We start from the raw sequence: 11,786 nt of genomic DNA on the forward strand, positions 1-11,786 counted from the left end.
TGAAGAGAATGGAGAATGAATCTAGGTAAAAGAATGCGCAGCTTCCTGCTCTCCATTCTACTTGCCACAGATTGACAATCAAGAGAGAAATTCCTTTGCAGAGCATTCATTGCTCTGACATTCACTGTTAAATGAAATTAGAAGGCCTGTTCAAAAGAGAATGTTTTCTCTCCAAGTTTTCTATAAATATTTAAAACGGAAACTATGGATTATGTCATGTGTGGTTGAGGAAACTAATACAGAAAGCCCAGGCTCTGTGTTGACACAAGCATGAGGAGAGGGTAACTGTAGGGTGAGGGCGTGGCTGTCTGAAGGCTCAGCTGACTCAGGGTTGCTTCCACAGATCAATAGTGCTGATGTTCTTGCAGAAATGACAGGCCTTGCTGCACAGCCTGAGTCTCGTTATACACTACCACTGGGATCCAAGCTTGGACTTGGGAGGGTGGTTCGTGACTTGTTATGTTTGAAATATAAGCAGAGAAGGAGAACATCCCCACTGGCATAATTATTTTCCAGGGCCTCTGAGAGAGTGATTCCTGCTCATTAAGTGGCATTTGCTCCCCTAAGCAAGCCAATCTCAAAGTGCCTTCTATCAAGCAGATGTATTAGCTCATCACTGGAGTCTCTCTCTGCTGCTTCTTGTCCAGACAGGTGCAAAGTTATTAAATAGCTCCTCATCCTCACTTACCTGGTATGTTTATAAATCAGACACACCCAGATTTCCAGCTCAACCATATTTCTGGGACTCTGGGTGCCATTTTACGCCTTGGAGAGCTAAGATGCTGCTGGGATGTTGAAAGCAGAAACAGAATATTGACACTGTCCATCCCTCCATCCATTAGTATTTATTGAGCATAGACTATGAGTCAGGTATTAGAGCTCAGGTTGACTCCAGCATGATCCCTACCTTCAAAGAGTTCACAGTCTAGTGAAAGAGACAAATATATGAAACAGTATTTGTAGTACCATAAGCACAATAGGTAAAAGAAAAACCTACAAAATGTTATCAACACCCAGAAGAAAGAAGAGGCTAAATGTGCTTTGGGAAAAAGTGGTGTTAGACAAGCCTTCTTAATGGAAAGGATTTTGATCTGAACTTTGAAACATGAATAAAGAAATATAGGCAACAGTTTGATACACGGAAGCCACAGCATGTTTTGAACATACTAGAAACCCAGTAGGCATTTTTTGAATGAATGACTGTGCAAACAAAGAATTAATAAATCTGTGCAGGGAAAGAGGTTAATGACATGGAAGGAGTATCTCACCAGGGGTAGGGGAGTGGTGGAGAGTTGAGACTGGAAAGGAAGCTTAGGGTCAAGTTGGGAAGGGATCTGAATATTTTCCTAGTGAACTGGACCTTTCGTTGCTTGATGAGCTTGGGCTCATTCAGAGATGCAGGTAGATGGAGACACTACCATCTTGACACTCTGGATGGCTTCCACCTGAAGCGACATAGCTCACTTCCACTCACATTATATTGGCCCCTGCAAATCTCACGGCCTTGGTTGGGTCAAAGAAAGGGAACCCTATTTTGTGCTCAGAAAAAGCAAAATATTGGTGAAGACCACCAATGATGGCCCCAGAAGTAGAAGAATGTTTCTCACTTATTATTCACTACTAATAGGGGTTCTTTTAGGTAAATCACTAAACTTTACTGAGCTGCTTTTTTTTTTTTTCCAGTAAAAAGAATATAGAGTTCTATTCTTCTAGAATTCTATTCTATTCTAGAATTCTAATCTATTCCTCTTTCTTCTCTCCCTCCCTGTCTGATGATGATAATGGCCTGCAACAAAACTGGGTACCAAAGGGGTCAGTTTCTTTCATAGAGCACAAGCAGACATGCCGATGAGCCTGAGAGCAAAGGACAAAACTTAAACTCAGAGTCCATAAAAAATTTACAGAATTGCAAAGCGCCAAGCAAAAATATAAAAGAGTTCTCTGCACTCCGGGAAATTATTGAAGCCATAAAGATTCCTGCTCTTGCAGATGAGGCAGTTGGTGCATGGAGCAGAGCAAATCAATAATGTCATACTTCTTGCCTGGATCAAAATACTAAGGAAATAACTGCAAAGTAAGTGGAGGACAAAGTCTGTCTCAGTCAATCACTGCATTGAGTAATGCCGTAGCAGAACACAGCCTAATAGTCTGGCCTGGCATCTTAAAAGCCAGGAAAACGCTTAATCAAAATTTGGAGCCATTGTAACTCCTAAAAGATAATTACTCAGCACTTTGGCAGGACAATCTTGAAGAAAGAATATGATGGGGGCTGTGCATATTTAAATGAATGTTAGTTTCGAAACTATAAAGAATTCTCAGGTAAGACAGGGGCAAGAATAGTTCCCTTTTGGAGGACAGAGAAACTAGACATCACAAGGTGATGACTACAACAAATTATGTGTGTCCTGTTCATGGGTGTGTCCTTTGCCTTAGTAAAGGGCCAGGCCCATCCTTTCATTCTTTCCTCTGACCTGATTCATTAAACATCCATTATATTACAGGTACAGTTTTAAGAGCTAGAGTACAACAATGAACTAGACAAAGTAGGTGTCTGCTCTCCTGGAGCTTACATTATATTGAGGAAGACAGATAATAAACAAGAAAATAAATTTGATCTTAAGATCGTAGTAATGTTATGAAGACACCAGAGTTGAGTTGTGAGCAGGGGTCTAGGATGCCCTAGGATGCTGAGGACTTTTCTGAGAGGAGATATTCAAACTGAGACTGGGAGAATAGAAAGTGCCAGTTATGACATGCAGAAGGAAGAGGAAACACCAGGTCTTGAAATGGGAACAAACTTACTGTGTTTGAGAAACTTCGAGAAGGCCGGAGTTGGGAAGCTGGTGGTAGGAGAACAGAACAGAGTGACGGTAGGGCCTAAAGGGTATAGAAACTTTGAGGCTATGGAAGGAGACATCGTAGATGCTCAGTAAGTGTTTGTTGAATGACTAACCAACCAACTGATTGGAGTGACTGAATGTAGTGATTTATCCTAGTCGACATAGGTTGAGTGACTACACCTTCACTTTTTCTTTCTTTCATATGAGGTATTTGATAGTTTTGTTGAGACTAAAACTTGAGACGCAGCCTCAGGGTTTTTACATAAGATCACAATAAGTTTTTAAGTGTTAATTGCTCAGTTGTGTCAACGCTTTGAGAACCCATGGACTGCAGCCCTCCAGGCTTCTCTGTCCATGGATTTCTCCAGGCAAGAATACTAAAGTGGATTGCCATTTCTTTCTCCAAGGGATCTTCCCAACTCAAGGATTGAACCCCAATTTCCTGCATTGCTAGGCAGATTCTTTACTGTCTGAGCCACCAGGGAAGCTCCAAGATCACAATAATCCCTGGTAAATGGGAGTAGTAGGGAGTAGTAGATTTTGGTGTGATAAATACACTCTCTTACATTTATTTAACCCTTGTTTTCATTCATGTTTAACCTCCTCACATCTCTGTAGATAACTCTTATTATTCTTTCTTGATAGATGAGAAAATGGAGGCTCAGAGTTTGACCTCAGGGGTCACCAGCAGAGATTGGTCAATGGATTGGTGATTTCCTGATGGACAATCTTAATTTTGTTCACTGCTATATCCCCAACTCTTATAGCATCTGATAAAGAGCAACCACTCAATACATTTTATTGAATCAACAAATGAACCTGATTGTAACAGAAATGAAATCATATTATACAATTTGCTTCTGAACCTACTTTTTCTCATTGTGAATATTTTTCAACATCAGCAAAAGTCTGTATATGTCATTCTAATGACATATATGCACATTTTAATGTATATCATTGTATAGATGTCTCTCCGTTTATTTTACTGATCCCCTATTATTGGATATTTGGTTGTTTCCATATTTTTACTGTTGCAAATATTTCTGCCAGTAAAAAATCCCTGATCTGACATCTTTACACATCTGTCTGATTAAGTTCTTGAGATAAACCCCCTGAAGCAGAAATGCTTGATGGAACAGATGCAGATTTCAGAAGCTTTGCAAAACTGTACTTTGGAAAGACCAGGTCTACTTAGGCATCTGTTCGGGTTGCTAGCCTTAAAGCAGCATAGATGTGTTCACAGGACCCCAAAGCATGAAAGAAAAAAGAGAAATCCAGCTAGGCTGGGAGAAAGGTAGTTTCACAGGGGAGTGACAGTAGCAGCCTTCAAAGATATGGAAACCTGAGAGTCTGCTGGCAGAAGCCAAAGGGCATAACTGGAACCAAATGTCACGAAAAGTAGTAAGTGTCAAGCTTAAGTAGCAGAGGTCTGGGAGTAGGCTAGGGGTATTCAACCGCAGAAACATTCATGCAGAAGGAAAGGCCTCCTGGACCAGCCATGAGCTGCAAACAGTTGACACTTGAGTTGTTTCAGTGAGTTGACTTTGTAGTTTTTTCCCATTTCCTTTTGTTTCTCTGGGGAACAAACCGGATGGGTAGCATGAGGGTGATCTTTGGAGATGACAGGAGTCTGAACCCAGACTTCATTTACTGACTGTATGTCATTGAGTGGTTTTCAAACATTTCTGGATCTCAGTTTTCACATCTATTAATTGGAGATAAAAACACCTGTCCCGCAGGATGCTTAGAGAATTAGATGAGATCATTTCCATGTGTAGAATCTAGATGATGAGGACATAAGAGCCTTCCAGGTTAGGCCCCTTATGCCCCAGTGTGTCTCCTGAAGTATTTCTGAGAAGCTCTTAGGGGACCTTCTGAATTGCCAGTGTTTCTGTCCCTGTCTTCCCTTCATGCCACTGTGGCAAAGTCCCTTGAGGGCCAATACTCTGGTCCTCAAGACTGCTCTGCTGATGTGCTCTGCTGATGAGCCCAAGTACTCTGGCCTCTGTGATGGGACACCATTCTCAGCATTCATTCCACACATTTCTACTGAGTACCTACTACGTGCCAGGAACTGTCTTAGATGCTGGAAATTGAAGAGTGAGAAAAATTGAATGTGTTTCCTCTCCTTGTACTTACAGTCTAGTAGGAGAGAGAGAGGGCTTCCATGGTGGCTCAGATGGTAAAGAATCTGTCTATAATGTGGGATCCCTGGGTTGGAAAGATTCCTTGGAGAAGGGCACGGCAACCCTCTTCAGCAAATCCCCATGGACAGAGAAGCCTGGCAGGCTGCAGTCCATGGGGTTGTAAAGAGCACAGCAACTAAGCAACTAAGCACAGCACAGCACAGGAGAGAAAGATACTGATCAAACAACCCCATGAATAAGTATGTAACTGCAAATCATGAATATGATAATTAGGAGATTATGAGAGAACATAGGAAGCATCTACCTGGTCTGAGGGCGACAATTAGGAGGGTTTTCTTGAAGAAGTGACATTTTCAGTGATAGGTCAGAGTCAGTAGGAATGTACAGACGAAGTGGGTGGAGGCCAACCTTCCAGGCAGAGAGATGTGCAAAGGCCCTGAGGCAGGAAAGTGAAAGTGAAGTTGTTCAGTCATGTCCGACTCTTTGCGACACCATGGACAGTAGCCTACCAGGCTTCTCCGTCCATGGGATTCTCCAGGCAAGAATACTGGAGTGGGTTACCATTTCCTTCTCCAGGGGATCTTCCCAATCCAGGGATCGAACCTGGGTCTCCTGCATTGGAGGCAGACGCTTTAACCTCTGAGCCACCAGGGAAGGCAGGAAGGGATGTGGCATATTTGAAGGTCTGAAGGAAGGCTAGAGTTACACGCCTACTTCCCCCTAAGTGTGGTGTAGGCACTTTGCCTTCATTCCCCCATTAGAGCAGAGATCAATATTAGCTAATAACAAGCATTTATTGGCAACCTGGGGCTAGTTGAGAAGGAAATAATATAGAGAATAATTATGACTGAACAGGGGCTTCCCAGGTGGTACAGTGGTAGAGAATCTACCTGCCAATGCAGGAGATGCAAGAGATGCAATTTCGACCCCTGGGTCGGGAAGATGCCCTAGAGTAGAAAATGGCAACCCACTCCAGTATTCTTGCCTGGAACATTCCATGGACAGAGGAACCTAGAGGTCTAGTCCATGGGGTCACAAAGAGTTGGACACGACTGAGCAACTGAACACACACTCACACACAAGCACACACACACATGACTGAACTGGTCCAGATGTGTCCTCAGCTTTTCTTGAATGCCTGGCTCTCTATGTCTCTCTCAGCCTGCTTCACCATGCTGGGCTAGAGTCCCCCCCTTCCCTCACCAGAAATACTCCAGGCATCTCTGCACTGAGTCCAGGCCCAGCTGACCCCCAGTTCACAGAGGAGACCACTTTCCATCCTTCTCATTTAAGATCTGTTTTCAGAATTCTTATTTCCTGCTTCAGGACTGACCACCCTCCAGGAGGTCTAACTGCAGGAACCTCTCTTTTCAGGGAAAACCCCAGCCCCACCCACAGGGCTGTAACCTGTCCCTGCTCACAGACAGAACAATCCCACATCCCATCTTTGAGGTTATTTTATATTAAGTAAAGCTGGAAATGAGGCATGGAGATTCCAGTCCAGGTAAAGCTGTACTTCTCTCAGAGAATTTTCTTTTCAGCCTTTTCTTATCATAGGTTCAAAAATCTTGTGGCCTGATCTCCTTTAGAAACATCTGATATAGTATGTGTTAACATATCATTATCTTTGTGTATGGAATTGGGCTTCCCTGGTGGCTCAGATGGTAAAGAATATGCCTGCAGTGCAAGAGACCTATATCGATGGAATTAGAACCTCTGATTTCTCCTTGGGTCTGTGCCACCCAAGGAGATTAAAGATTACAATTTTCAGCCACCCTTGCAGCTGGCTAATGGGAAATGTACAACTATGCTATTCATAAGTTCACATCCTTAAAGGAAAGGGGCGTTCTTTTTCTCCATCTCTCTTCCCAGCTGGCTGGAATGTAGCAATGCACCATCGTGGACAAGGTTAATGAGGGCAATATGTAAAGATGGCAGAGCAACAAGATTAAAGGAACCTGGGATTTCTGGTATCCTGGAGACCCCATACCAACCCTGGGCAGCTTACTCCTTGACTATTAAATGAGAGAGAAATAAAATTTAATATCATTTAACCATTGCAATTTGGGGAATTTCAGTTTCAGTAACCAAAATTATAATTTAAATTATATAATCTATCATTGTGTAAGAGGCATGGCACACAGTAGGTGCTCACGAGATTGTAGCTATCATTTATCTTTAGAATTCTCCAGCTGACATGGGGGTGAAATTGCAGCCACTTAAGGAGCATTCTTATGGGGCTAGGCTTTAAAGGAGATGCCTTAATGGAGATGGAGCAATATTGGATTAAGATAGATCTTTATGAAAAAAAAAAATAAATGCAAAAGACATTTGGTAAATCTATGGAAATGCACAAGACATTTTATGTGGTAATGGGGATTTAAATATTAATTTCAGTTAAAGTAAGGTGAAAACATTGATTCTCTTGAAGAGGGTTAGGGCTAGGAGGGAGAAACTTGTGGAGTCTCTGGAGGCTGTTTAATTTGAAGGTGACCCACATCCTTCGTGCTGTATATAATACCATCACTCAGAGCATTGCCTGCTCTCTCCCATCAGTTGCAAATTATGAAGCTACATTTCTACTTGACCTCTGTTTTCAGTCGGGGAAATCGGCATGGTGAGAGTGAAGACTTTTCTTCAGGCTCAGTGCCCCTCAGGGAAGGAGAAAGGGAGAGAATTAGGGAGGGATTGAGATTTTAACTGGTTTACCGAAATAGCCAAGAACACCAAGAGGGCATTGAACCTCCTGAATAGCTGAGCCATCACCTCATACTATACCCTTCTATCCTAAAGGCCTTTCTTAGTGGGGCAGGCAGAACCCCAGACTTCTAGTAGAACCCTTGAACCCAAGCAAAGTTCCTTAACTATACCTGGAATTTGCTCTCAGTAGGTAAGTGCATGGGCTTTGGCTTCAGAGAGATCTGAGTTGAATGTGCACTCTGCAACTTCCGTACCAGGTGTGAGAACCTAGACAAGTAAGTTCAGCTTTCTTGAGGCTAACTGTCCTCATTTGTAACATAGGATTCATACCATTTCTTCATACCACTGGTTTAACTGTGTATTATTAATCCCTAACTTTGTTTGAAAGAATAGTTTCAGGGTGAATTGATCAGCTCACTGAAAATAAATACACAAGCTTGATAGAGGCTATGAAGTTCAACTACACAGCAAAATCTGCCATTGATCTGCCCTGCGAGCAATCAAGTGGGGAATGGACACTGGACTTAGCAGAGCGAGTGGCTTCCAGGCCCGACTCTATTGCTATCTCAGAGTCTACATTAACTGTGTTCCTTCTGTCCTCTAGGCCTTCATTTCCTCATCTCTAAAATCCCTTCCTGGAGCAAAGAGGAGCCTCACCAAACTTCCTGGGAGTTAACACTTAATGCTTTGTGCTCGTGCTGTGTGCTCAGTCATGTCGGACTCCTTTGTAATCCCATGAACTGTAGCCCACCAGGCTCCTCTGTCCTTGGGATTTCCCAGGCAAGAATACTGGAATGGGTTGCTATGTCCTACTCCAGGGGATCTTCCTGACTCCAGGACCACACCTGAGTCTCTTGCATCTCCTGCACTGGCGGGTGGGTTCTTTACCACTGTGCCCCCTGGGGAAGCAAATTTTATTTGGCAGTAAGTGTTGATAAAATGAATAACAGACAGTTTTTGGATGATAAAAAAAATATAGAAAATAAAATCCTTTCCATGATCTCTGTTGGTCCAGCCAAACCTGGACTTCAATGGTATGACTTGGCCATAGGCCCAGAGAAAATCAGTAAAGGCCAAGGTGGACCAGAATCCTGGTCTGGAGCTTTTTCCAGTGCTTTTTACATCTTGAAAATGCCAGCTTAGCACTTACTGCCTGCCAGGTGTAGTGGTAGATGGTCTGGGAACAAAGAAGAGAAAACAAGATTCCTGCTGTCAAAGGCTTACAGTTCAGATGGTCACACACACACACACAAACAGGATCATTGACTGACCCCCAGGAATTCCTCTATTGCTCGTCATGACTTTACTTGTGACGAGAAGTCTTGTGAGCCTAGAGCAGTCTCAGACCTTGCCTCCTGCGCCTCTGGGCATTTGCACATGGGAATTTCGTCCTTCTAATCTGCTAGCTTGACTCACTAATGTTTACTGGGCACTATATCATGTCAAGTGTTTTATTTTAATGATTGCTTTAAAGCCTAACAAATAACTTATGAAATATGGACTATTAGTTTTATTCCCACTTTGCAGTTGAGGAAACTGAGGCACAAAGAAATTTAACTTGCTCAGAACACATAGATAGGAAGTGACAGATCTGGAATTTGAGCCCAGGGAGTGTGGATGGCTATGCTCTCAGTTGTTAACTATTCAGCAGTTATTTCCTCTATGTCTCTACCAGTTTCTTTTGGGGGTAACCTGGATAGCCCCATGACCCTGAAGCTGAGAGTTTAATAGGTCATTACTGACAGTGGGTCACCATTATTTCACTGTTTGACACCCCATCTGTGTAGCCTTTGGGTTCTCCCCTTCCAGGTGAGGTCTCACCCAGATTTTGCTGCGAGTCTCAAAGGGGTTTCACACTAGCTCTAAAATAATTTGTTCAAGCTGTGTTTGCCCCAGGCCCCTCTCCAGTGGCTCCTGCTCACCAGCTCCTGCTGGAACCACCTTGACAGCATTGATGTATACATTAGGGAGCTGTCGCCCAGTGCTTCTCAAAGCTGGAATTCCTTAACAACAGCAACATCAAAAAACTATCCAGCACTTAGCAAACACTCTCTGTACATCCAGATAAGCACTCTCCATGTGGGAACTTACACATTCCTCACATCAGACTTAGGAGGCTGTCATTAGTAATTAATATACCCATTTTACAGATGAGAAAAACAAGACTCAACCAGGAGAAGCAACTTGCCCAAAGTTAGTTAGAAAGAAGCAGAGCCAGAGTTTGAACCCAAGTGGTCAGTCCAGAGCCTGAAGTCTGCCCCACTGGGGAAGACCAAATGTCCAGTCTTTCCTGAGCGGAAGCCATGCTATATTGACTTGAATTGAATGCCACCCTGCCACTGCACCTGCCCCCACCTGGTCCCCTGGTCTCCAAAGCTGTCTGAGCTTGAGGCTCAAAGGTACTCCCTCAGCAGCTCTCTCCTCGGGGCTTGTACACCATCCTTGCAGGCAGTGAGAACCCCACATTTTTATTCCTCATCAATCAACACGTGCACATGGATTATCTTGGGGATGCTGACCTCCCAATTTGTCTGACCTGCAAAATAGCTTGTATCCCCATTTTCTCAGGCAGAACCCCTGTTACATCAAGCAACAAAAATTCGTGTGAAATCTGCTTCCTTGACTCATCATTTTGTCAGTGTCTTCTCTTCAGGGAGACTGAAACCCATCAGAAAGGATATTTATTTACCCAAGGCTTTGAGAACTTCTGCTTTTAGTCTGCTATTTTCTTCTTCTTTTGAATGCACATTGTTCAATCCTGAACATCAGATGTTGACTTAGAAGCTAAAATTCTATCCTAGGACCAACTCTGATTTTATGCTACAAAAGATCACTAACGAGAGGTGAGTGAGCTTTCCATTTTTCTCAAGGTTCGTTTTTCTCAACGGGACAAGAAGCCCCTGAGTTTTCTACCTGGAGGTCAACTCCCTCCCTGGGTAAAGTCTTTGAAACTGAAGTACAGCAGAGCAAAGTGCAGGATCAGTGGTAAGGCAGGAGATGAGAGCCTCAAAGCTCTGTGTAAAGGCTACCTGCAGCCTCATTATCATAGTAGATACAGTTTAAAACCCAAAGCAAGGATCTGGCATGATGCATCTGGCAGGACTTGAGATCTCGGTGCTGGGGACATCTACAGTTGGAAATGGTGACACTTGGAAGGGGCCAAAATCTAATAGGGGCCAGAGAAGCTTCCGTATGGTTGTGATCACCTGTGTTCACTTCACCTCTTATTTGTGCCTTTCAGTGATAAAAAAATGTGTGACTTCTTCCCACATCATTGTGCCACAATCAATTTCATCAACTGTTTCTCTCTCGAACCTCTGCCAAGAAGACACTTCTTTAGAATCACTGGGTGAAAAATAAGGCTCAGTTGTTAGTCTCGAGGCTGGCAAATTTCACCACCTCCCAACAGACAATACATCAAATGCAGCAACAAATGGGCCTCAAACACAGGCGTAATGAATTGGCCATGCACTTAAAGCAGCAATTGAGGGCTTGGAGCTGAGCTGGCAGCTCAAACTGAGTTTGACTGGCATTTTTCTCTACCATGTTTGGGTCATTTTCTTACAAGCCTAGGTGGAGACTCCAAAAGTAAGCCATGTTTTAGGGCATCAAAATCTTCTGGACTCTAAAGCACAAAATGCTTTCTGTGTGGCCCAGCAATTTTACTCCTAGATGTCATTCGTCTCAGACATTTGGAAATATATATCCATTCCAAAACCTGTTCATGAAAATCATGACCACATTCTTCATAACAGCCTAAAAATGGGAACCCTACAAACATCCATCAACTGGCGTGTGTGTGCGTGCGTGTGCTCAGTCACATCTGACTCTTTGCAGCCCCATGGACTGTAGCCCACCAGGCTCCTCTCTCCATGGAATTTTCTAATCAAGAACACTGGAGGCGTTTGCTGTTTCCTACTCCAGGGGATCTTCCCGACCCAGGGGTTGAACCCACGTCTCTTGCTTGGCAGGTGGGTTCTTTACCACTAGTGCCACCATAAAATGTGGCACACCCATGGGCTAGAATGCTACTCCAAAATTAAACGGAACAAACTACCGATGCATGCCTGACATGGCTGAACCTAAAAATAGTTATGGA

General features: G+C 43.4%; 1 non-coding gene across 1 annotated transcript; it reads right to left on the reverse strand.

The window, feature by feature from the left end:
* Positions 1–5,569: 5,569 nt before the first annotated feature.
* On the reverse strand, positions 5,570–5,641 carry TRNAW-CCA (transfer RNA tryptophan (anticodon CCA)). Its single transcript has one exon. It is a non-coding gene; the product is annotated as a tRNA-Trp (tRNA).
* Between the last annotated feature and the right edge of the window lie 6,145 nt (positions 5,642–11,786).

This window comes from Bos javanicus, chromosome 25 (genome assembly GCF_032452875.1).
Source record: "Bos javanicus breed banteng chromosome 25, ARS-OSU_banteng_1.0, whole genome shotgun sequence".
NCBI lineage: Eukaryota > Metazoa > Chordata > Mammalia > Artiodactyla > Bovidae > Bos > Bos javanicus.